Genomic DNA, 27,006 nt, shown 5'->3' on the forward strand with positions numbered 1-27,006 from the left:
CTATGCATCAGAATAGGATTAACGGAAAGCAGTAACATTCTACACTACTCTAATGCAAGCAGTAGAAAGAGAGTAGGCGATATCTGGTGATCAAGGGGGGGCTTGCCTGGTTGCTCTGGCAAGAAAGAGGGGTCGTCAACAGCGTAGTCGATCGGGGCACCAGCAGCAGCGTCAGCCTCGTAGTCTACCAGAGAGAAGAGGGGGAAGAAACAATGAATTCAATGCAAACAGATGCATAACGATGCATGACATGACAAGTAGCGGTGCTAGGGGTGCCCTAACGCGGTATGAGGTGATACCGGTGAAGGGGGGAAACATCCGGGAAAATATCCCCGGTGTTTCACGTTTTCGGACAGATGAATCGGAGGGGAAAAGTTGCATGTTCGCTATGCTAGGGATGTGTGGCGGACGAAAGGGCTGCGTATCCGGATTCGTCTTGTCGTTCTGAGCAACTTTCATGTACAAAGTTTTTCCATCCGAGCTACGGTTTATTTTATATCTCTCCCTAATAATAAAGCACGGATTGAGTCTTCAGGTTCACCGTCATAATACGCTTCTTTCCATGATTTTATGCTTTCAGTTTGAATTTAAAACATATACGCGGGGTGGTACTAATATTTACCCACTGCAACCCGGTGTAAAAACGCTACATAATCGGAATCGCTGCGTTGGGCCGCCTCGGCCCATGCTTGCTACTCCACAAGCCTTTGCTCGCTCGGCCGGGCACCAAACAAACCTCCAACACACAGGGGTGTTTATGCCTAATTCTGAAACCCCATCCCACTCGGGTTCAATCCCCCATCCCTGTCTAGGGTTACGAGATGCGATGCCGCCGCCGCCTCTAGCACGGTCCCAACAGCCGCTGCAAGTCTTCCCGGTTGACGTCTCCGCCCGTCCATGCTCCGAGCTCGACGATTCTTCGGCCGACCACCGTTCGTTCGTGTCGCCCCCAGCATTAGGCGTTGCTCGCGGCTGCCCCAGATCGCCACCGTATACAGCACCCCACCGTGCACCCCCCCACCGGATCCCTTCCACCCGGTCATGCCGCTTCATGAGCTACTTGTAGAGGGAGTACTCGACATGCGCTAACAAGCTCGGCCAGAACTTCATCGAGTCTGACCTCAAGCTCGACACCGACAAATTCATCCAGCCGAACTACGTTCACTCACCCCATAAGGTCACTTTCTCCTCCATCAAGGGTGCGCAATGGTGGCTGTGGTAAGAACCCGGCCTCTTCTCCCTTGCCTGCCCTGACAGCGGTGTTCTGGGCGTCCTTACCATGGCAGAAAGTATCAAAGGAGGACACCGGCGAGCACAAGGCGCTTCTGCCATGACATTTGGATGATGACACAATGCAAGGGCTACAAGGGTCCAAGTTGCGTGTGTAGCAGAAGGACAACCATGGGAAGAAGACCCGTCCTTTTTTCTGGGAAATAATCTGATGGTTTGCTCCTTTCAATTTTGTGGATGAGTTGACAACAATAAGAGGGGGAGGGGAAGCAGCGGAGGTGAAGATGTGCGAGGATGATAACTCAGGAAGAGGACTAGGTATGCCATGTGAAACATTACAACAAAAGGATTGGCCTACATGAGAAAAAAACAAGGAGATGGACATCTAGCAATCAGTAGCGTGGCGAGGAGGATGGCGCTGTCACCTGACATAAACAGTGGTAAACAAGTCCATGCAGTCAGTCCCGTATTCCTTAATATTTAGGCTTGAGAATTAGACTTGCAAAAAAGCTGCCACGTCTATGTTTACTAATATTTTCATTCCATTGTTGTTTCCCTCATGATCATCTTTTGCATACTTTGGATCTCCGTCAGTAGATGAATTCAGTTTCTACAATTTCTTACAGTATTACTGTAGTCCTTTGCAGTGGATTTTTGTTCATGCCCGACTCATGGTACAATAAGAATTATTTGTAATTCATGGACAATAGGATTTTTCTGCCTGGTAGTAATTTCTAAAATAACATCTTTTTCAATGTTTTCTCTTCTTATCATTTTATGTTTAATTAATTAATTATTTGATCATCAACCTACATTTAGTACTTTCCAGAGCAGCCATTCTGGAGTCTCTTATACCATTCTAGAGTCTCTTATACCATTAACAAACTTTCTATTCATAGATGATAAACTATGTTCCAAAGCGGCTACTACGAGCTTCTTATATGTTGTTGATTCAAAAGAGAATCACCTGGGTGCAGGTGATGTGGTTCTTGGAATGCTTCCTTTAGCATGGGAATTTATACGCCATGGAGTTAATATATAAGTTGAAATATAAAATTAAGAAGAAAAAGATAAATTTTGGTAGGTTGGCTCAAGATTGTGGTTTGAATTAAAAATAACGCAAGTTTTGCTGTTTGAACATATTGAGTCATGAGCTGGCAAAAAGCAATATATAGCATGCTCATAATAAATTTTATTACATTTTTGTTCTCTTCCATAGACAATTATAGACTTCATACTTGATCGAGAAATTACATTTTATCGGTGTCACCTAGAAGGTCCAGAACTGATAGAAATATGACCTTTTACAGTTTGAGCAACCATGTGAAATAACCATTTAATGATTACTCTTTCTACTCCTACCAAGATGCTTAGCATAAGCTGGTAGCATAATACTAGGTACTTCTGGTTATAAATTCATCGCAGGTTTTGAATGATATTAAGGCTTGAGCATTGTTGTGAAATAACCATTCAATGGTTCATTTTTCTGCTGCTACTCAGGTTCTTAGCATAAACTGGATAATAAAATGCTGATTATGCAGGTAGTTCTGGATGCAAATTGGCTGCAGGCTTTGAGTGATGTTATGGCTAATGAACTTCCAGAAATTGTAGCTTAGTCTGCAAAGGTAAATAATGAACGGGAAATTTATTGTAACTTCTGATTTATTGTTTGTTAGGTATCACAACAGTATTGTATCCTTCGGAAAGATGTAGATGCAGGAAGATTTATAGTCAATGGTATGACTAGCATCAAAAGTGAGACACCAGCCCTAATGTTCGTTTCAAATGCAATGCTCTAATTTTGTGTCAAGTCCAAGCTTTCTCTCTCTCTTAAAACCTAGGAAGTGAAGCCCTATTCAATCCTCAACCTCTCTCGCTGTTGTGCCCAGCTTGCTGTGTTGCGCCAATTAAGAAGAGTTGGGGGCACTTGATGAGGAGGATGGCAACAAGGAGAAGTGAAGGGTTTCGTGAGGACAGAAACAACGAGAGAGATAAAACATACTCCTCTCTCTTTGCAGTTCAGAGTTAGAGCGATCATATATGGTTTGTGATATTGCATAGGAAAAGGATCTACCAAACCATCAATACAATACAAGACATCTCAATTTAACCTTGTCTCTCTTTTCTTCTGAAAGGGCTAGATGAGTGGAAAGGCGTACTTTGAGCTATTAGCTGCCGGTACTTTGAGCTTAACCACACACCTGATTGTTGTGTATGAAAGGACAATCCTGTCAAATACTCTTCTTTTTTGCTTGGGTTCTGGTGAGAATCTTCAAGTTACCTGGTTGTTATCTCAACAAGTCACATATCTGAAAGTTCAATACAGACTTGCACATGAGTTTACATTTGATGTGACGCTCCTCTGTTCCAGATACACTATTTCCTATTTATTTGATTTAAGTGTAGGTAAGTGCTAAATTGAACCATGCTAATTCAATCCTGTTTGGGTATACACATAGCTGAAAATTTGAGTGATAAGAAATAATAGCTAAACCTATTAAATTGTGTATGGATGCATAAAAAAATTGGTATATTGAAGACTCAAAATACTAAAGGGTTATAAATGATATAGCAAAACCACTTTTGTACCAAATGCACATAAAGCTCATCGCATTGGGATTAATCATGTTTCTCGTGAATACGTGAATAGCGTGACCATATCGGCAATGGTGGTGAATAGGAAATCCAACAACAAGCATAGGTCATGCGGGGTGTGTCAAGTTTTCTTTCTCCCGTTGCAACGCACGGGCATTTTTGCTAGTTGATTTTAAAAGATATAAATAAATTCTAGCATTTATTTAATTAATTTAATTCAACATTATCCAGAACAGTGCACGCTGACGTCAGCATGACATCAGCAGTTGAGCGTTGACCTGGTCAACCTGACAGGTGGGTCCCGCCTGTCAGCGACTGTTTGACTAATTAACAGTAGTTAATTAGATTACCTAGTTATTAGGTTAATTAAACTTAATTAGTTAATTTAAACAGAATTAATTAAGTTAATTATTTAATTGTATATTTTTAAATTCTTTTTTTGTAAACGTTCTGGGGGCAGGGCCCCACTTGTCATTGGCCCTATGGGCCTTAACGGGAATAGGCACGCGGGCGCCAGGAGCGGGCGCTGGGCACCCACCCAGGCCGATAGAGGAGTGGTGGGCGCTGGGCGCCGGCGGCCACCGTGTCGAGCGGCAGCAGCAGTGCAGGGGTCCAGGGCTGCGCGCCGGTGGGGGAGCGAGACGGCGGGGGCCGCGGGTGCCGGGCCGGGCCGCGCTCAGCGAGCCGGTGCCGCGGCGAGGTAGCCAGCGGCGGCGGCGGCGAGTGGACGCAGGAGATGTCAGGGGAGGCGGGGCACAGCACGGGAGGAGTCGCAGAGCGGCAACGGCAATAGCAGCTACAGGGAAGGCGTGGCCGCGGCGATGGAGCGGCAACGACGAGGCGAACACACGGGCGGGCGGCGACGAGCGCCGACGCAGGGCCGTAGCTAGGAGGCGGCAATGTGAGCAGAGGCGGCGGGAGCAGCGGGTGCGCGTGGGTGGGCGGCGAGTGCGGTGTGGGGCGCGCGCGAGAGGGAGGTTGCGGGCGCGTGCGGTGGCGCGGAGCAGGGGTGCCGAAGGGAGGCGCGGGCGTGACGCAAGGATGCGCGCGGCCGCGGGAGGAGGAGCCGCAGGGGGGTGCCCGAGGTGAGCCGAAGCGGGGCGCTGCTATGGCTGCGCGGGCATGCGCGGGAGACGGTGCAGGGCAGAGAGGGGGAAAGGGGGCAGCTCACGGGGGGCTTGTAGGGATCGGGGCAATGGGGGCGAGGAGGAGGACGGAGACGAGCGACGGTGGGGAGGAGGCGGCGGGGTTCGGCAGCGTCGGGGGCGGCTTTAGGTGATGGCGTCGAGCGGCGGGGGGCGGAGTCGAACGCCCCCAATCCCGATCTGGATCGGGGAGGGAGAGCGAGGAGTGGGGGGAGTGGGGAGTGGTGAGCACTAGGGTTTGGGTCGTGGGAGGATAAGGGAGGCGGGGTGGGCCGGTCGGTTGTGGCCTGGTGGGCCGAAGCCCAAGGGGCCGGGGGGGCTTTCTCTTTTTTATATTTTTTGTATTTTCTTTTCTTTTCTATTTTAAATCATTTTAAAATATCTATGCATTTTCTAAAAGGGGGTTCTCTTCACTATAATTACCTACGTAATAATAGGCACTGCCCGAACATTGTTGTCTTAACTTTCGAAAAAATTTATTGTTGACATTAATTTGAATTTAAATTTTGAAAAGTTTTGATCCAACGCGATATTAACAACAGTAACCGAGGTGACGTGGCACCGTTAACGTGGGATTACTGTAGCTTAATTACCCGGGCGTTACAATGACTCGAGAGAACCTCTTGCATCTTTGGCTCGTACTCAAGTTCCCAAGTACAATGTTGTGGAACCCTTTTACTCTCCGCAACCCTTGCAACATCCTCGCATTAATCCTGTTGGGCCTCCACCCCCTTTGAAAGCTAATGCGTTTGCTAAATGGAAGCTGGATTGGAGTCTCGTATTTCACAGTGCTTCAACACAACTTTGGTGGATTGTGGTCAATGGATTCAACCCCAAGGACCCAATGAATCTCACTCCAAGAGAAGCGATTGATGACCAACTTAATGCAACTGCCCACAACATGTTGCGCACCGCGGTGACCGAAGACTATAGTGACTCCATTGCTCTTCTCAAGACCTCCAAGGAAATCTAGGATTGCCTTGAGGAGGCCCTCGAAGGAGATGAAGCAATTCAGATATCTCGATTGGCTTTGCTCAAGCAAGAAGTCAATCTCTTTGTGAGGAATGAGGGCGAGTCCGCGGAAGAGGTTTACCGAAGGCTAAAGTCCCTTGTTCTCAACTTGAGAACCTTTGGGTGCACTTGGGCAAATGATGATTTCATCAAGGACAAGTTTATAGATGCTATGGTTCTCACGAAACATACCATGGTCATGATGATACATCAACGTCCAGATTATCACAAGTTGACCGCGACTCAAGTTGTCTCCACTTTCTCCACTCATGTTCTTTTGGAGACCAAGTCCAAGAAGACCTTTGCAATTGCTCAAGCAACCAAGAACTCCAATCTTGCCTGGAAGGCCAAGAAAGTGATGAGCCAACCCTCAAGGTGAAGGAAATATGCCCTAGAGGCAATAATAAAGTTATTATTTATTTCCTTATTTCATGATGAATGTTTATTATTCATGCTATAATTGTATTAACCGGAAACATAATACATGTGTGAATACATAGACAACCAGAGTGTCACTAGTATGCCTCTACTTGACTAGCTCGTTAATCAAAGATGGTTATGTTTCCTAACCATGAACAAAGTGTTGTTATTTGATTAGCGAGGTCACATCATTAGTTGAATGATCTGATTGACATGACCCATTCCATTAGCTTAGCACCCGATCGTTTAGTATGTTGCTATTGCTTTCTTCATGACCTATACATGTTCCTATGACTATGAGATTATGCAACTCCCATTTGCCGGAGGAACACTTTGGGTGCTACCAAACGTCACAACGTAACTGGGTGATTATAAAGGAGCATTACAGGTGTCTCCAAAGGGAGCTGTTGGGTTGGCGTATTTCGAGATTAGGATTTGTCACTCCGATTGTTGGAGAGGTATCTCTGGGCCCTCTCGGTAATGCACATCACATAAGCCTTGCAAGCATTACAACTAATATGTTAGTTGTGAGATGATGTATTACGGAACGAGTAAAGAGACTTGCCGGTAACGAGATTGAACTAGGTATTGGATACCGACGATCGAATCTCGGGCAAGTAACATACCGATGACAAAGGGAACAACGTATATTGTTATGCAGTCTGACCGATAAAGATCTTCGTAGAATATGTAGGAGCCAATATGGGCATCTAGGTCCCGCTATTGGTTATTGACCGGAGACGTGTCTCGGTCATGTCTACATTGTTCTCGAACCCATAGGTTCCGCACGCTTAAGGTTACTGTAACGCCCCGAGACCGTTGTGCCAGGTGTCCTCCAGTCATTCGCTATTGTTGCCATGTCATGTGCTTGCGTGTTGCATCTTATCATGTCATCATGTGCATTGCATCATCATGTTTTCAAAACTTGCATCCGAGCATTTTTCCCCGTTGTCCGTTTTGCATTCCGGCGCTTCGTTCTCCTCCGGTGGTCTTTTCTACCTTTCTTTTGTGTGTGGGGATTAAAAATTTCCGGATTGGACCGAGACTAGCCAAGCGGCCTTGGTTTACTACCGGTAGACCGCCTGTCAAGTTTCGTACCATTTGGACTTCGTTTGATACTCCAATGGTTAACCGAGGGACCGAGAAGGCCTCGTGTGTGTTGCAGCCCAACACCCTTCCATTTTGGCCCAAAACCCACCTAACTCTGCTCCATCATCTCGGTCGTTCGATCACGATCGTGTGGCCGCAAACCGCACCTCATTTGGACTCTCCTAGCTCCCTCTACCTATAAAAGAGCACCCCTCCCCAAAATTTCGGATCAATTCGCGGATGAACCCTAACTTCGTCCTCCTCGCGCCACCGGATGCGTCCACCCCGCGCCCGGACAATGTCCGCCGCCCGCTGCCACGTCCCTTCGACCAATGGGGGCGAGCCACGTCAGCTCCGCCGCCCCTCTCCTCCACACAGATGCCGCCACATGTCCTCCCCGCGCCCCACTTCGTCGGGGCCCGGAGGAGCCCAGATCCGGCCCTCCCCGGGCCCGAGCCGGGCCGCCGTTTCCCCGCACAACCGCCGCCCACGTCCGTCGTCTTCACCATCTCCGGTCACCGGAATCGCCCGCCGGAGCGCTCCGCCTCGCCGGCGCGGTTCCCCATGCCCGTCGCCGGCCACCGCCAGGTCTTCGCGCCGCCGCCCACACTCGGCGCCGCCTCTTCGCCCGTCGCCTCGCTGCCTCCATTGCCGGACCTCGTTCAAGCCGCCACCGCCCCGCAGGGCGTCGTTCGTCACATCTGGAGTCTCCCCGAGCGCCGCCGGCCACCCACGACACCGGATCCGGCTTCCCCAGTTCCCGATCTGTCCATTCCTTCCGGTGTCGCCTCGCCCCGCCGCCTCAGGCCACAACCGGACCCTGCCGCCGCCACCATGGCTCGCCTCGGCCTCGGCGGGAGGTCGGGGACGAGATCCCCCTCGCGCGGGCCGCCTCCCCTTCGCCCGATCCGGCCCAGCTCCACCCGGCCCAGCGCCGCGTCAAGGCCCAGCGCCAGCCCCTCCTCTCTGCTGGGCCGCCAACCAGATCCGAGACCCAGCATCGCCGGCCTGCCTCCTCCTCCTTCTACCGGGCCGAAGCCCGTGGTGAGAGAGCCCCCACTGCCTGCCCTGTTTCAGATTCAGCCCATATTTGTTTTTTTTGTGCGCTACGAATTTGTCCATTTATCCAGGAGTTTACAGTTTTGCAGAAAAACCCTTGAACATCATGCATTTAACAACCCCACAACCGTGCGTCGGATTAAAATGTTTTTATATATGAAACTTGCTCAGAATTTTGTGTAGATTAATAATATCCAACTTTCATCTATGTTTGAAATGCTTAAAATGTTGTTTGCATTAATTTCTCCTATGCCATGTGTAAAATGATTTAATTCATAACTAATTAACCGTAGCTCCAAATTTAATAAACTTTATATGTAAATGGGGTAGAATTTTGCCTAGTTTAACATGGTGGCATCATCTTGCATGTTTAATAACTATAAAATATGGTTTAGGGCAGAACAGTACCAAACCTTAAAATATGCACATGGGGATTTTCCGGATTGTTGTGTTTGTTTCCGGCCTCATTTAAACTTGCCTAGATTAGATAGTTTTCATCATGCTTCACCTCTTGCCATGTTAACAACATTTAATATTGTTGGGTACATAAACGAGAGAGAACTAAATAATTGATGTGGTGTTTTGTCAATATGCATCCCAATGCATATTGAGCTCCACTTAATTTGTAGGAGTGCTTGTGCACTTTGCCATGCCATGCAAACTTAAACCGGACATGCATCATACTTGATTGTGCATCATGCCATGATTATGTGATGGTTGTTTACCATGATTGTTTGCTCCTTTCCGGTGTTTGCTCCTTCGGGTTGATTCCGTGAACGCCGCGTTTGTGAGGATCCGTTCGTCTATGTTCCGTTTGTCTTCTTCATGGACTCGTTCTTCTTCCTTGCGGGATCTCAGGCAAGATGATCATACCCTCGAAATCACTAACTTATCTTGCTTTGGCTAGTTGCTTCGCTCTTTTGCTATGCCATTGCTACGATGCTACCATTTGCTTGTCAAGCCTCCCAAATTGCATGTCAAACCTCTAACCCACCATGTCCTAGCAAACCGTTGATTGGTTTATGTTACCGCTTTGCTCAGCCCCTCTTATAGGCGTTGCTAGTTGCAGGTGAAGATTTGGAGGCCGTTCCTTGTTGGAATATTTATTTACTTGTTGGGATATCACTATATATTGCATTTATTTAATGCATCTATATACTTGGTAAGGGGTGGAAGGCTCGGCCTATGCCTGGTGTTTTGTTCCACTCTTGCCGCCCTAAGTTTCCGTCATATCGGTGTTATGTTCTCGGATTTTGCGTTCCTTACGCGGTTGGGCTATTATGGGAACCCCTTGACAGTTCGCCTTAAGTAAAGCTTTTCCAGCAATGCCCAACATTGGTTTTACCATTTGCCACCTAGCCTTTTCTTTTCCCTTGGGAGTCGCGCTCCTAGGGTCATCATTTCAAAGTAACAGTGACGGATTAGGGTCATCAGGATAGTTGCAATTGTTATGCTACTCCCGCGGGGACGCTATGTTTCGTTAGTGCCTAACCACTGGAGTGATTGGTCCCATTACTTGTCCATAGCTCGAGCATCTGGTGCGAAGTGGTAAACAATGGCAGTATGCAATAGTGGGCAGAGCTTCTCTTGTTGGTCGGTATAGTGGTAACACCTGGGAATATTCTTGCGGGAACAGATTCTGCACGGTGTGACAATCCCTGGAAAGCAACGGTAGAGAGTCATAGCTTACCTTCTATGATTGACACAGAAAGTGGAGAGGGAATTTAGAGTTCCTATCACGAGTATCATTCGTGTGTGCCAAGTATTTTTTACTGACTGCGGGTTGGATTTCTGGTGTGCGCTTGTCGGGTATTTTTGAGATTTTTTACTCGCAGCTCGCGGATGGATAATTAAGGTGACGGGGTTAGGTTAATCTTTATTCATAGAATGTGTATAAAGTGCCATAGATTGTGGTTCTTGGTTGAGTTGGAGCTGAACGACTCAGGTGGATAGTGTATATGCTGTCTTGTCTGTTTCCTACTGAAATCTGCTGTTTGTAGTGTTCTGCTTGCTTCGGACACAGAGACATCTCCAAGTATGGATCTGGAACAGGTTGGAAGCTGGCTCTAAGCAAAGAGCTGGGGCTTTAAAGTTGGGTGACATTTACCCCACATAAGTACGGGATTTATGAAGACCATTTTCGGGACACACCTGGGAGCCATAGGCGGTTATCAGATGGTTGTCAGAGGCGGTGGATTGGGAATTTGAGTGGACATATATCAGATGGGAGTCTCGGGGTTGCCTAGAAAGTATCCGCTTGGAATCCGCTTTGACCTTATTAAAAATGATCCTCGAGAAGGTAAAACCTGTGGCATGGTCGGTTGGTTCAGTGCCGTATATCGATTGCCACATATTCTTTCGCAGCGGGAGTCCTGGAGGGAAAATGGAACCACTGGGGTAGGAGTTATATGGGAGTAACCCTCGACTAGCGTAATCTATATTAGGCCAATAAACTAGCTATTTGCTTGACTAGAACAGGAGGTAGGCTTGATTTAATCCAGTTTGAACAGGTCTGATCCACATCATGTAGGGGTTCTTTGCTCCTACTTCTATCTAGAAAACAATAACGGAGTCACCTTATTCTATCGGCCCATGCTTCGCATACCTCCTAGCTTGCATGAAGCGCGGAGAATGAACCTGTATATCCTTGACGCGACGATAACATAAGAGATAGGGGTGTTGCATTTTTTGCTTATGTGTATCACGCTTTCCACTTATGCCCTGCTAATTGCTAATATGCCTTTGAACCTATATTAATCCAATTGTTTCATCAGCCTCAAAATAGTTCCTACTTGGATTTGTGACTCCGAGGGAGGCTTGGCAGTATAGTACCTTTTCCCTTACCCATAGCTATCTTGATCGCGAGATTGCATTATGAGCGTCACAGATACTTCCAAAACCAGCTTTGCAGGTGCCGATGAGTCCGTGCAGATGACGCAACCAAGCTCAGGAGGAGCTCGATGAAGATCTTGTCCTTTGTGTTGTTTCGTTCTAGTTGATCAGTAGTGGAGCCCAGTTGGGGTCGATCGGGGACCTTGTCGCATTTGGGGTTCTTCTTTTATTTTGGTTCCGTAGTCGGACCTTGATTGTATTGGATGATGTAATGCTTTATTCATGTATTGTGTGAAGTGGCGATTGTAAGCCAACTATGTATCTCTTTCCCTTATGTATTACATGGGTTGTGTGAAGATTATCACTTGCGATACATTGCTTTCAATCGGCTTACACATGTATGCTATATATACTATTTTGCTTCTATATTGTTGTGTTAGACTTTACCGGCTCTGAAAATATTATTATCTTCTTGAATCCAGTTGCGCGCTTGTCCAACTTATTAGTGCCTTCAGAACTTATTCGACGATAATCAAGCCTTCTATGTAGTGTTTCCGTGAAGTGCAACCTGCGTCCGTATCCACGTTGGGAGAGATGAGTATGGTCCGATTGAGGCGGGAGGGCCGGGTATACAAAAGCTTGGCTTATTCTATATAGGCCCCTTTTCCGCCGCAGTATCCTTAGGCATACTCCTACCATTTGGGCTTGGATCGTCACCTAATATCCAAGGGCGAGATACCGAGTTCGGGTCACGTTCTCGGGTGTGCATAGAATCAAAGTTATGGAAAGTGCTGTCTTCATATTTTAGGTACATAATAGCATTTCGGTCTTAAGTACTTGTTGTAGGGGAATTCCTTTATACCCTATCATTTCTCCTCATTGTCGAGTCTTGCCTCTCTTGTTCGGTCAAGTTAGCAATCATCGCTCGCGAAATCGTGGGAATGCTTTCTTCGGTACCTTCTTCTCTATGTTCCTTATAAATGTTCACTCTCTAGAGGAGACAATAAACAATGCTAGGATCACGTCCTTGTGGTATCTCTTAGTGGAAATGGCGAGTATTTACCTATTTGTAAGATGGTGTTTGCTTATGATGAAGGTAAACATATGGAGTTTTGGTGTACTATTTGTAGTATATCCTGTCAGGATTATTGTCTTTTAGGGAAAGGTGTTCATCTTCCCCGCGAGGCATTGTAGCTTACATGGAGTAAGGGTGTAATGAGGTCTGGTGTCAACTTAGCCAACAACAAATTTATTGTTTTTGACATTACCCTGCGCTTTTCTGGTAAAATACCTTGATGTTTAAGGTACGTTGCCATTTGAGTACATACTGATATAATGTCTTTTGTATATGCATGTTGGTTTTTCAGGTTAGGTGGAGAAATAAACATGTGACGCCTGTTCAGAACCATGGTAGCCTGACTGTGTTGGTGCGCTTCCAGTAACTGTGGGGGCGAGTTCGGGGTATCGCCATAACTCGTAATACGCAGGTGGAGTGTCCTCATTCTTCACGATGCATAGGGTGTAGGCATGTTAATAGATTTGATCCTTCCTCCTGGAAGGTTGCGATTGTGTCTTCTTTAAATGGTGTAGAAGGATTTGGGCGAAGATATACTAAGCATCACCAGTGTTAAGATTGCTAATAGTGCATGTTGGTAAGGGGTGAATAGGTTTAGCTTACACATGTATCCCCCTAAGGCACCGCGTGCTCATTCACTGGGACACATTAACGCGATAGCACAACTTCGGGTGTCGAGGGTCTTCTCATAGGATCAGTGGTGAGAATATCAACGTCAGCTCTTCAGGGATCACTACTATCCATAAGCCCCAGGTAACAGGGATGCTTGGTATGATGCATGAAAGGACTGGGTGGGATTCCTCGGAACATTCCTTCTAGTGCGTGTTTGACAGCACTAATTCATCTCGTGCAGAAGCAGGTTCACGGGAACTGGAAAATAGTTATATAAGAAAGTTCAGTGTCTCCGGTTAATCTTAAATAAAGAGTTATCTCTGTAGGACGGGAAGGAGGCAGCGTGAAAAGGACGTAACTCTCGGGAGTGGATCGCTCTCTTTTCGATACTAGCATCGTACAGTAACTGCCATTACAAGATGAGCGTATGTGTTACGCATGGAGGGGATATGTAGCAATTGTATCGATCTTCAGCGCACACCAGTAATTTAATGGGTTCCCTCTAAATCTCTTTCTTGAGAGGGGCTTATACGCTTTTGTCACGAGATCAACCAGAGAGTCAAGCTGCTTAGTCATACTGTTGTGTTTCCGTGGCGGAATATCTACAGGGTACCAGAAATGGAGATTCCATCCCTTTTTCTGCTTTTTGGAGCTTTCGTGATTGACGAAAATGCGGTAAGTCGTGGGGAGGACTTATTATTCAATTAGGTCAATTTTTGAGATATCACATAGTCGACTCCAGGAAAAACTTGAGGAATTGTCTCTGCACCAGATACTGTACACCGATAGGTTGACATTACCAATACCCTCACTTTATTAAAATCTCCGATGGTATCACTGTTCATGCAATTTGCTATTTTATTCCATTTTTACGCCGGTGGGACAAGGTTTTCTTTTATCGATCATAGTCGGAGAGTCCTCTTCGGTATTTATAAAGATTTACTACATACACCCGGTCAACTATTCCATCTTCAGGCTTTTCAACGGGGGTCCAAGGTTGTGGCCAGTGTAATCTACCCTTTATGAGAAACTATATGATTCCCTTTTGCTAGGCACCAAAGATTTCTTTGATCATGCTGTTCGCTTTATGAGTCTTGGTCTGGCTAATTAGCCCCTCACCGCTAGTCCCTTGGTTTTATTCATTTTCAAAGCTACGCAGCCAGGGATATCTTAAATGAGAGCTATAACTCATTTCCTTGTTGTGGTGATATACGCTGTTCTCAGTATCACGCATTCCTTCTCCTTCACATGGTTCTCTATTTTCATAATATACACCGGGTTGATGGATCATACCAGGAAATTTTTGAATACGTGTGTCAGTTGAGGTATTGCTGAGATTTAGCACATTCATTCATCCTTTCATCCTTTTTTTTTCCGGTGATACTAATGTCCAAGGGCTGTTCGTGTCTGTTGAAATGATCCATCCACACTCAACATCCTACATCTTGTGCACTTCTCAAAGAATTTTGGCTTTGGTCTATTTACAGACTACCGGTGGCCAACTCAGATAAATTCACTTGCAACATTCTCGGGTATTTAATTGGTTTCCGGGAGTCTGCAGAGATATATCTACCCTCGAACTCTAATGTAGCTAATGTTGTCCATCACTCTTATAACGTTCTATTATGCGCTCAATGCTATTTCGAGCGGGATTAGCAATCACTAATTCGGGTGCGTATGTCGTAGCCCTATGTCTATTAGGAACTTCACTATATTCCTCGGGTCCATCACTCTATTCTGTCGACAAATTCGAATTGGTATATTCGGTGTGTCATTCACTTTATGGAAATAGAAGACCCGCCTAAGACGCATTAGTGGTGTATTCTACAGAACATGCTTCTGACTCTTGTAGGATCTCTGTCCTTATGTTTCCTCCGGGATTTTATATCAAAAGATGTTCTCTCTTTTGATGAAAGCTATTATGGACACACATGAAGATAGGAGGAAGTTTAGAACCATCACAGTCTAGAGTAACAATTCGCGATCAAGTTATTTCATCAATCTTCTCTCTTATTCATCGTTGGCCGTTGAAGACTGATATCTCCCAGGTCTTCATTCTCGGGTAGTGTGGGTACTTTTCCAACTCATAATGTCCCCTTCTTCGGTGCAGGGTGGTGTCACCTCTCTACGTTGGTATCATTTCCCACACATTTCAGCAATGTTTTTTGAGAACCCGAAGAACGATGTTTTCTCCTTATTTTAAGTTCCCTTTTCTAACACTCCATTTTTTCTCCAATCTCTCACATTCTATGCATATCGTCATTAGCCTAGTTTTGGTTTTGTCTTGTACGGTCCTAACCCATTCCTAATCGTGAACTTGAGTATATTGGGAGACTAGAGTGAGTATAGATTCTCGGACTTTTAAGTAGCTTCAGACTACCCAGCAAATCAAAGGGGAAGGTCTTGGGTTAGTTTGTTTATCCGGAGTCCCGTCAATTGTCACAAAACGTCTTATTCAGTTCTCAAGGGATCGTGTCTATCTTATGAGGTCACCTGTAGAGAGCCTCGAGAAAACTATATTGTTATGGAAAGAGTGTGCATCGAAGTTGGCTTTCTCTATCAACAAGGTCTTTGCTAAAGTACGGCTGGGTGATGCTTCCTTCGCGGTTGCGTAATGCACTGAGAAATATGCCAACTCAAAGAATCTGTCAGGTTACATTTTTGAAGTTTTATATGATTATATGCGACGACTGTTTTACCTCTATAATCCCTTTACTTGCCATGGCTTCTCTTTCTCGGTATTTTATTTCAAAATCCTCAATATTCTATACGGGTGGTGATTTTCGTTGTGGGCTACTTTGTAGAGTCTCATGCATAAATCTCTGATGCCTCCTATCCACTCGTATCCAATTCCGAGATTTGCCACATAGCTGTCTGCCCCAAAATACTAAAATCTCTGTGATGAAGCTTCGGCTTTGAAAGAGAGAACTTTTTACTTCCCAATGTTTGTGGCACGCAATAGCATCTCTTTTAATCCTTCGTAAAACTGTAAGGACTCGATGAAATTGACTCCCAATTCCAACTCCTAATCTATTGTATCCCACTCGAAGTGGATTCGGTTCATTGCATGCTAAAGTTTAAACAGGGAGAGATAAGAGACAATAATAAGGAAGCTCACCAATTCTATATTTAATGGTTATTAAACATCATACTGCGAGGGCATGCCATCTCCTAGCCTGTCCTCACAGCATCTTTACTATTGTTGACAAATGTCTTCAAGGCACTCTTCCTCTTTTTTCCGCGGAGGTTCCACCTCTTTCAATTATATCACCACGGAGATTCTTCTAAATCATTACAAGGCTCACCTTGTGTTTCAACTTCTCTTTCCTTCCTGTTTGATCATCCTTTTGTTACCGGAGTTCTTCATGAAGGTTCTACATGATGATTCATCAAGGATTTAATTCCTTCTCAAAATGTTCATCAACATTCATTTCTAGTGAGCTCAAGTATTCTTCATCTTGCTATCCGGAGTGCAATTCTTTCTTTTGTATCATTGGAGGTGGTATTATGTCATTCTTGATAATTTGAGTTCATGTTTCATGATTCACATCTTATTAAGAATGAGGTATTTTAAATCCTTCAATCTCGTCATTGGAGTTACCTTGGGTTATATTTCACCTAAAGCCTTCCCTAAGGATTGTTGCTATCTATGGTGCTTATAAATGATCCAAGTTCTTGATTTATTCTCCCGGTGCGATAGTTTCTCGTATCCTTCTTGATATCAAGCCAATTTATTGTTTTCGTTAGTGGAAGAATTTCACCTCATAATTTTGAGATGTCTTCCATAAGCCCACTGCCAGCTTACTCTTTTCGTTGTTGGATTCCCAATTCGACCCTTCTCCTAAGGATGCCTTCTCAAGCTATTTTGTGGCAGAAGTTGGCATTTTCTTCTCCATTCCCCTATCTCAATTATCTATCTTCTATTCTTTTGTTCCGGAGGCATGGTGATGTTGCTATCTTCAACCTTTCCTTTTGTTTTTTGTCAGGACCTTGTTCCTTCCTTGCTTATTCATTTAACCGGAGTGTCGTGCCTTCTTTTCAAGTTATATCACCTTATCAAGTTCTTATTCAATTCCTCTCTTTTCTACCGGAGGCTGCCCGAATTTGGTCTTCCTTGATCCCCTTCCTTAACCGAAGTGTTTTCTATGTATATCTTCCTTAAAACCTCAAGGTTTTCGCAATGTTCTTTGTCCCTCTTTTCTAATGGAGTGTTTTTGACCTAGTTCACCTTCGTTGTATTCTTTTCTCGAATTTGTTCAACCTCGCAAGGTTCTTGGTTTCACTCGTTTGTCAAAGAAGCAACTTAGTTTTACCGCTTCTCTTTCTCGTCCGTTTTCCCTCCGGTGCCATTCTAGATCTCGGGACGAGATCCTCTCATAGTGGTGGAGTGTTGTAACGCCCCAAGACCGTTGTGCCAGGTGTCCTCCAATTATTCGCTATTGTTGCCATGTCATGTGCTTGCGTGTTGCATCTTATCATGTCATCATGTTTTCAAAACTTGCATCCGAGCATTTTTCCCCGTAGTCCGTTTTGCATTCCGGCGCTTCGTTCTCCTCCGGTGGTAATTTCTAGCTTTCTTTTGTGTGTGGGGATTAAACATTTCCGGATTGGACCGAGACTTGCCAAGCATCCTTGGTTTACTACCAGTAGACCGCCTGTCAAGTTTCGTATCATTTGGACTTCGTTTGATACTCCAACGGTTAACCGAGGGACGAAGAAGGCCCTCGTGTGTGTTGCAGCCCCAACACCCCTCCAATTTGGGCCCAAAACCCCACCTAACTCTGCTCCATCATCTCGGTCGTTCGATCACGATCGCGTGGCCGCAAACCGCACCTCATTTGGACTCTCCTAGCTCCCTCTACCTATAAAAGAGCACCCCTCCCCGAAATTTCGGATCAATTCGCGGATGAACCCTAACTTCGTCCTCCTCGCGCCACCGGACGCGTCCACCCCGCGCCCAGACAATGTCCGCCGCCCGCTGCCACGTCCCTCCGACCAATGGGGGCGAGCCACGTCAGCTCCGCCGCCCCTCTCCTCCACACAGACGCCGCCACATGTCCTCCCCGCGCCCCACTTCGTCGGGGCCCGGAGGAGCCCAGATCCGGCCCTCCCCGGGCCCGAGCCGGGCCGCCGTTTCCCCGCACAACCGCCGCCCACGTCCGTCGTCTTCACCATCTCCGGTCGCCGGAATCGCCCACCGGAGCGCTCCACCTCGCCGGCGCGGTTCCCCACGCCCGTCGCCGGCCACCGCCAGGTCTTCGCGCCGCCGCCCGCACTCGGCGCCGCCTCTTCGCCCGTCGCCTCGCTGCCTCCATCGCCGGACCTCGTTCAAGTCGCCACCGCCCCGCAGGGCATCGTTCGTCACATCTGGAGTCTCCCCGAGCGCCACCGGCCACCCCCGACACCGGATCCGGCTTCCCCAGTTCCCGATCTGTCCATTCCTGCCGGTGCCGCCTCGCCCCGCCGCCTCAGGCCACCACCGGACCCTGCCGCCGCCACCATGGCTCGCCTCGGCCTCGGCGGGAGGTCGGGGACGAGATCCCCCTCGCGCGGGCCGCCTCCCCTTCGCCCGATCCGGCCCAGCTCCACCCGGCCCAGCGCCACGTCAAGGCCCAGCGCCAGCCCCTCCTCTCTGCTGGGCCGCCAACCAGATCCGAGACCCAGCATCGCCGGCCTGCCTCCTCCTCCTTCTACCGGGCCGAAGCCCGTGGTGAGAGAGCCCCCACCGCCTGCCCTGTTTCAGATTCAGCCCATATTTGTTTTTTTTTGTGCGCTGCGAATTTGTCCATTTATCCAGGAGTTTACAGTTTTGCAGAAAAACCCTTGAACATCATGCATTTAACAACCCCACAACCGTGCGTCGGATTAAAATGTTTATATATGAAACTTGCTCAGAATTTTGTGTAGTTTAATAATATCCAACTTTCATCTATATTTGAAATGCTTAAAATGTTGTTTGCATTAATTTGCTCCTTATGCCATGCTAATATGATTTAATTCATAACTAATTAACCATAGCTCCAAATTTAATAAACTTTAGATGTAAATGGGGTAGAATTTTGCCTAGTTTAACATGGTGGCATCATCTTGCATGTTAATAGCTATAAAATATGGTTTAGGGCAGAACAGTACCAAATCCTTAAATTGCACATGGGGATTTTCCGGACTTGTTGTTCGTTGTTTTCGGCCTCATTTAAACTTGCCTAGATTAGATAGTTTCATCATGCTTCACCTCTTGCCATGATAACAACATTTAATATTGTTGGGTACATAAACGAGATCGAACTAAATAATTGATGTGGTGTTTCGTCAATATGCAACTCGTTGCATATTGAGCTCCACTTAATTTGTAGGATTGCTTGTGCATTTTGCCATGCCATGCCTCTTTAAACCGGACATGCATCATACTTGATTGTGCATCATGCCATGTTTATGTGATGGTTGTTTACTATATTGTTTGCTTCTTTCCGGTGTTGCTTCTTCGGGTTGGTTCCGTTAACGTCGCGTTTGTGAGGATCCGTTCGACTTTGTTCGTTTGTCTTCTTCGTTCTTCTTCCTTGCGGGATTTCAGGCAAGATGATCATATCCTCGAAATCACTACTATCTTTGCTATGCTAGTTTGCTCGCTCTTTTGCTATGCCATTGCTACGATGCCTACCACTTGCTTGCAAGCCTCCCAAATTGCCATGTCAAACCTCTAACCCACCATTGTCCTAGCACCCGTTGATTGGCTATGTTACCGCTTTGCTCAGCCCCTCTTAATAGCGTTGCTAGTTGCAGTGAAGATGGAGGCCCGTTCCTTGTTGGAACATTTATTTACTTGTTGGGATATCATTATATTCTATGTTATCTTAATGCATCTATATACTTGGTAAGGGGTGGAAGGCTCGGCCTTATGCCTGGTGTTTTGTTCCACTCTTGCCGCCCTAGTTTCCATCATATCGGTGTTATGTTCCCGGATTTTGCGTTCCTCACGCGGTTGGGCTATAATGGGAACCCCTTGACAGTTCGCCTTAAGTAAAGCTCTTCCAGCAATGCCCAACATTGGTTTTACCATTTGCCACCTAGCCTTTTCTTTTCCCTTGGGAGTCGTGCTCCTAAGGGTCATCATTATTTACCCCCCCGGGCCAGTGCTCCTCTGAGTGTTGGTCCAACTTGTCAGCCGCCGGTGGCCACCAGGGGCAACTCTGGGCTGGCCTACCGGAAGTTTGGACGATCCGGTGTGCCCTGAGAAAGAGATATGTGCAGCTCCTATCGGGATTTGTCGGCACATTCGGGCGGTGTTGCTGGTTTAGTTTTACCCTGTCGAAATGTCTTGTTGTACCAGGATACCGAGTCTGATCGGAACGTCTCGGGTGGAGGTCTATTCCTTCGTTGACCGTGAGAGCTTGTCATGGGCTAAGTTGGGACACCCTGCAGGGATTTGAACTTTCGAAAGCCGTGCCCGCGGTTATGGGCAGATGGGAATTTGTTAATGTCCGGTTGTAGAAAACCTGAACTTGACCTTAATTAAAATGAATCAACCGCGTGTGTAACCGTGATGGCCTCTTTCCGGCGGAGTCCGGGAAGTGAACACGGTTGTTGGAGTTATGCTTGACGTAGGTTGTTATAGGATCACTTCTTGATCATACTTTTACCGACCGTGCTTTGCCTTCTCTTCTCTCTCTCATTTGCGTATGTTAGCCACCATATATGCTAGTTGCTTGCTGCAGCTCCACCCTCATACCTTTTACCTTACCCATAAGCTTAAATAGTCTTGATCGCGAGGGTGCGAGATTGCTGAGTCCCCGTGGCTCACAGATACTTCCAAAACCAGCTTGCAGGTGCCGATGAGTCCGTGCAGATGACGCAACCAAGCTCAGGAGGAGCTCGATGAAGATCTTGTCCTTTGTGTTGTTTCGTTCTAGTTGATCAGTAGTGGAGCCCAGTTGGGGTCGATCGGGGACCTTTGTCGCATTTGGGGTTCCTCTTTTATTTTGGTTCCGTAGTTGGACCTTGATTGTATCTGGATGATGTAGTGCTTTATTCATGTAATTGTGTGAAGTGGCGATTGTAAGCCAACTATGTATCTCTCTTTCCTTATTATATTACATGGGTTGTGTGAAGATTACCTCACTTGCGACATATGCCTTCAATGCGATTATGCCTCTAAGTCGTGCCTCGACACGTGGGAGATATAGTCGCATCGAGGGCGTTACAAGTTGGTATCAGAGCCTTCCCCGACCTTAGGAGCCCCATTGCTTGATCGTTATTAGCGGCCGAGTTGTGTCTAGAAAAATGTTTTGAGTCATTTAGGAATTATATATCGGAGAGTTTAGGAATTCTTTACTTCCCAGTCTCCTCATCGCTCTGGTAAGGCATCCTGAACGTAGAGTTTTGACTCTTCTCTTCTCAAATTCACTAAAAAAAATTTAGGAATCACGCGGGTATCTTGGAATTGTTCCGATGGTTTTATGATGAGAACATTGTCTTGGTGCCTCCTGTCAGGGGTTTAGTGGAAGTGTCCCGGGGAGTTGAGCTCTGAGGTGTTGTCGTCATAATTTTATCGTTGCAGTTCTGGAATACCTGAGTTTAGTACGCCGACATCAAAAATCTCTTTTATGCAGTTCGTTGGTGAGATAACCTCGACGCCACCCAGTACTGGGGCGGGAGTTCGGGAGTATCGCCATAACTCGTATAACGGATGCTTTTCGAAGGTTGAGGTAGATGATTTCCGAAGGTTTCTTGGTTATGTGTTGAACCAAGTATGGCTACGCCCGGTCCTTGCGAAGGTTAAAACGGAGTCTATTTGACAAACTATCATTGTGGTTTTGATGCGTAGGTGAGATTGGTTCTTGCTTAAGCCCGTAGCAGCCACGTAAAACTTGCAACAACAAAGTAGAGGACGTCTAACTTGTTTTTGCAGGGCATGTTGTGATGTGATATGGTCAAGGCATGATGCTGAATTTTATTGTATGAGATGATCATGTTTTGTAACCGAGTTATCGGCAACTGGCAGGAGCCTTATGGTTGTCGTTTTATTGTATGCAATGCAATCGCGATGTAATGCTTTACTTTATTACTAAGCGGTAGTGATAGTCGTGGAAGCATAAGATTGGCGAGATGACAACGATGCTACGATGGAGATCAAGGTGTCGCGCCGGTGACGATGGTGATCACGACGGTGCTCCGAAGATGGAGATCACAAGCACAAGATGATGATGGCCATATCATATCACTTATATTGATTGCATGTGATGTTTATCTTTTATGCATCTTATCTTGCTTTGATTGACGGTAGCATTATAAGATGATCTCTCACTAAATTATCAAGAAGTGTTCTCCCTGAGTATGCACCGTTGCCAAAGTTCGTCGTGCCCAGACACCACGTGATGATCGGGTGTGATAAGCTCTACGTCCATCTACAATGGGTGCAAGCCAGTTTTCCACACGCAGAATACTCAGGTTAAACTTGACGAGCCTAGCATATGCAGATATGGCCTCGGAACACGGAGACCGAAAGGTCGAGCGTGAATCATATAGTAGATATGATCAACATAACGATGTTCACCATTGAAAACTACTCCATCTCACGTGATGATCGGTTATGGTTTAGTTGATTTGGATCACGTAATCACTTAGAAGATTAGAGGGATGTCTATCTAAGTGGGAGTTCTTAAGTAATATGATTAATTGAACTTAAATTTATCATGAACTTAGTCCTGGTAGTATTTTGCAAATTATGTTGTAAATCAATAGCTCGCGTTGTTGCTTCCCTGTGTTTATTTTGATATGTTCCTAGAGAAAATTGTGTTGAAAGATGTTAGTAGCAATGATGCGGATTGGATCTGTGATCTGAGGTTTATCCTCATTGCTGCACAGAATAATTATGTCCTTGATGCACCGCTAGGTGACAGACCTATTGCAGGAGCAGATGCAGACGTTATGAACGTTTGGCTAGCTCAATATGATGACTACTTGATACTTTAGTGCACCATGCTTAAATGGCTTAGAATCGGGACTTCAAAGACGTTTTGAACGTCATGGAGCATATGAGATGTTCCAGGAGTTGAAGTTAATATTTCAATCAAATACCCGAGTTGAGAGATATGTAGTCTCCAACAAGTTCTATAGCTAAAAGATGGAGGAGAATCGCTCAACTAGTGAGCATGTGCCCAGATTGTCTGAGTACAACAATCGCTTGAATCAAGTGGGAGTTAATCTTCCAGATAAGATAGTGATTGACAGAATTCTCTAGTCACCATCACCAAGTTAGTAGAACTTCGTGATGAACTATAATATGCAAGGGATAACGGAAACGATTCCCAAGCTCTTCGTAATGCGGAAATTGACGAAGGTAGAAATCGAGAAAAACATCAAGTGTTGATGGTAGACAAGACCACTAGTTTCAAGAAAAGGGCAGAGGGAAGAAGGGGAACTTCAAGTAGAACGACAAGCAAGTTGCTGCTCAGGTGAAGAAGCCCAAGTCTGGTCCTAAGCCTGAGACTAAGTGTTTCTACTGCAAAGGGACTCGTCACTGGAAGCGGAACTACCCCAAGTGATTGGCAGATAAGAAGGATGGCAAAGTGAACATAAGTATATTTGATATACATGTCATTGATGTGTACTTTACTAGTGTTTATAGCGACCCCTCAGTATTTGATACTAGTTCAGTTGCTAAGATTAGTAACTCGAAACGGGAGTTGCAGAATAAACAGAGACTAGTTAAGGGTAAAGTGACGATGTGTGTTGGAAGTGGTTCCAAGATTGATATGATCATCATCGCACACTCCCTATACTTTCGGGATTAGTGTTGAATCTGAATAAGTGTTATTTGGTGTTTGCGTTAAGCATGAATATGATTTGATCATGTTTATTGTGATACGGTTATTCATTTAAGTAAGAGAATAAATTGTTGTTCTGTTTACATGAATAAAACCTTATATGGTTACACACCCAATGAAAATAGTTCGTTGGATCTCGATCGTAGTGATACACATAATCATAATATTGAAACCAAAAGATGCAAAGTTAATAATGATAGTGCGACTTATTTGTAGCACTGCTGTTTAGGTCATATTGGTGTAAAGCGCATGAAGAAACTCCGTGCTGATGGGATTTTGGAATCACTTGATTATGAATCACTTGATGCTTGCGAACCATGCCTCTTGGGCAAGATGACTAAGACTCCGTTCTCCGGAGCGAGCAACTGACTTATTGGAAATAATACATACTGATGTATGCGGTCCGATGAGTGTTAAAGCTCACGGCAAGTATCGTTATTTTCTGAACTTCACAGATGATTTGAGAAATGGGTATATCTACTTGATGAAACATAAGTCTGAAACATTTGAAAAGTTCAAAGAATTTCAGAGTGAAGTGGAAAATCATCGTGACAAGAAAATAAAAGTTTCTATGATCTGATCGTAGAGAAGAGTATTTGAGTTACGAGTTTGGCCCTCAGTTAAAAACAATGTGAAATAGTTTCACTACTCATGCCACCTGGAACACCACAATGTAATGGTGTGTCCGAACGTCATAACCGTACTTTATTGGATATAGTGCAATCTATGATGTATCTTACCGATCTACCACTATCGTTTTGGGGTTATGCATTAGAGACAGCTGCATTCACGTTAAATAGGGCACCATCAAAATCCGTTGAGACGACGCCTTATGAACTGTGGTTTGGCAAGAAACCAAATTTGTCGTTTCTGAAAGTTTGGGGCTGCGATGCTTATGTGAAAAAGCTTCAACCTGATAAGCTCGAACTCAAATCGGAGAAATGTGTCTTCATAGGATACCCAAAAGTTACTGTTGGGTACACCTTCTATCACAGATCCGAAGGCAAGATTTTTTGCTAAATTTGGGAACTTTCTGGAGAAGGAGTTTCTCTTGAAAGAAGTGAGTGGGAGGAAAGTAGAAAACTTGATAAGGTAATTGTACCTTCTCCTTTATTGGAAAGTAGTTCATCATAGAAATTTGTTCCTGTGACTCCTACACCAATTAGTGAGGAAGCTAATGATGATGATCATGAAACTTCAGATCAAGTTACTACCGAATCTCGTAGGTAAACCAGAGTGAGATCCGCACCAGAGTGGTACGGTAATCCTGTTCTGGAAGTCATGTTACTAGACCATGACGAACTTGCGAACTATGAGGAAGCGATGATGAGCCCAGATTCCGCAAAATGGTTTGAGGCCATGAAATCTGAGATATGATCCATGTATGAGAACAAAGTATGGACTTTGATGGATTTACCCGATGATCGGCAAGCCATAGAAAATAAATGGATCTTCAAGAGGAAGACAGACGCTGATAGTAGTATTACTATCTACAAAGCTAGAATTGTCGCAAAAAGGTTTTCGACAAGTTCAAGGGATTGACTACGATGAGACCTTCTCACCCGTAGCGATGCTTAAGTCCGTCCGAATCATGTTAGCAATTGCCGCATTTTATGAAATCTGGCAACTGGATAAACAAAACTGAATTCCTTAATGGATTTAATAAAGAAGAGTTGTATACGATGCAACTAGAAGGTTTTGTCAAATCCGAAAGGTGCTAACAAAATGTGCAAGCTCCAGCGATCCATCTATGGACTGGTGCAAGCATCTCGGAGTTGGAATATACGCTTTGATGAGTTGATCAAAGCATATAGTTTTATACAGACTTGCGGTGAAGCCTGTATTTACAAGAAAAGTGAGTGGGAGCACTACAACATTTCTGATAGGTATATGTGATTGACATATTGTTGATCAGAAATAATGTAGAATTATTCTGTAAAGCATAAAGGAGTGTTTGAAAGGAATTTTTCAAAGAAAGACTTCGGTGAAGCTGCTTACATATTGAGCTTCAAGATCTATAGAGATAGATCAAGACGTTTGATAAGTTTTTTCAATGAGTACATACCTTGACAAGATTTTGAAGTAGTTCAAAATGGAGCGGTCAAAGAAAGAGTTCTTGCCTGTATTACAAGGTGTGAAGTTGAGTAAGACTCAAAGCCCGACCACGGCAGAAGATAGAAAGAGAATGAAAGTCATTCCCTATGCCTTGGCCATAGGTTCTATAAAGTATGTCATGCTGTATACCAGATCTATTGTATACCCTGCACTGATTTGGCAAGGGAGTACAATAGTGATCTAGGAGTAGATCACTGGACAGCGGTCAAAATTATCCTTGGTAAAATAAGGATATGTTTCTCGATTATGGACGTGACAAAAGGGTTCGTCGTAAACGGTTACGTCGATGCAAGTTTTTGACACTGATCCAGATGATTCTAAGTCTCAATCTGGATACATATTGAAAGTGGGAGCAATTAGCTAGACTAGCTCCGTGCAGAGCATTGTAGACATAGAATTTTGCAAAATACATACGGATCTGAATTTGGCAGGCCCGTTGACTAAGATTCTCTCACAAGCAAAACATGATCACACCTTAGTACTCTTTGGGTGTTAATCACATAGCAATGTGAACTAGATTACCGAATCTAGTAAACCCTTTGGGTGTTGGTCACATGACGATGTGAACTATGGGTGTTAATCACATGATGATGTGAACTATCGATGTTAATCACATGGTGATGTGATCTAGATTATTGACTCTAGTGCAAGTGGGAGACTGGAGGAAATATGCCCTAGAGGCAATAATAAAGTTATTATTTATTTCCTTATTTCATGATGAATGTTTATTATTCATGCTAGAATTGTATTAACCGGAAACATAATACATGTGTGAATACATAGACAACCAAAGTGTCACTAGTATGCCTCTACTTGACTAGCTCGTTAATCAAAGATGGTTATGTTTCCTAACCATGAACAAAGTGTTGTTATTTGATTAACGAGGTCACATCATTAGTTGAATGATCTGATTGACATGACCCATTCCATTAGCTTAGCACCCGATCGTTTAGTATGTTGCTATTGCTTTCTTCATGACTTATACATGTTCCTATGACTA

This window comes from Triticum urartu, chromosome 3 (genome assembly GCF_003073215.2).
Source record: "Triticum urartu cultivar G1812 chromosome 3, Tu2.1, whole genome shotgun sequence".
NCBI classification, from domain to species: Eukaryota; Viridiplantae; Streptophyta; class Magnoliopsida; order Poales; family Poaceae; genus Triticum; species Triticum urartu.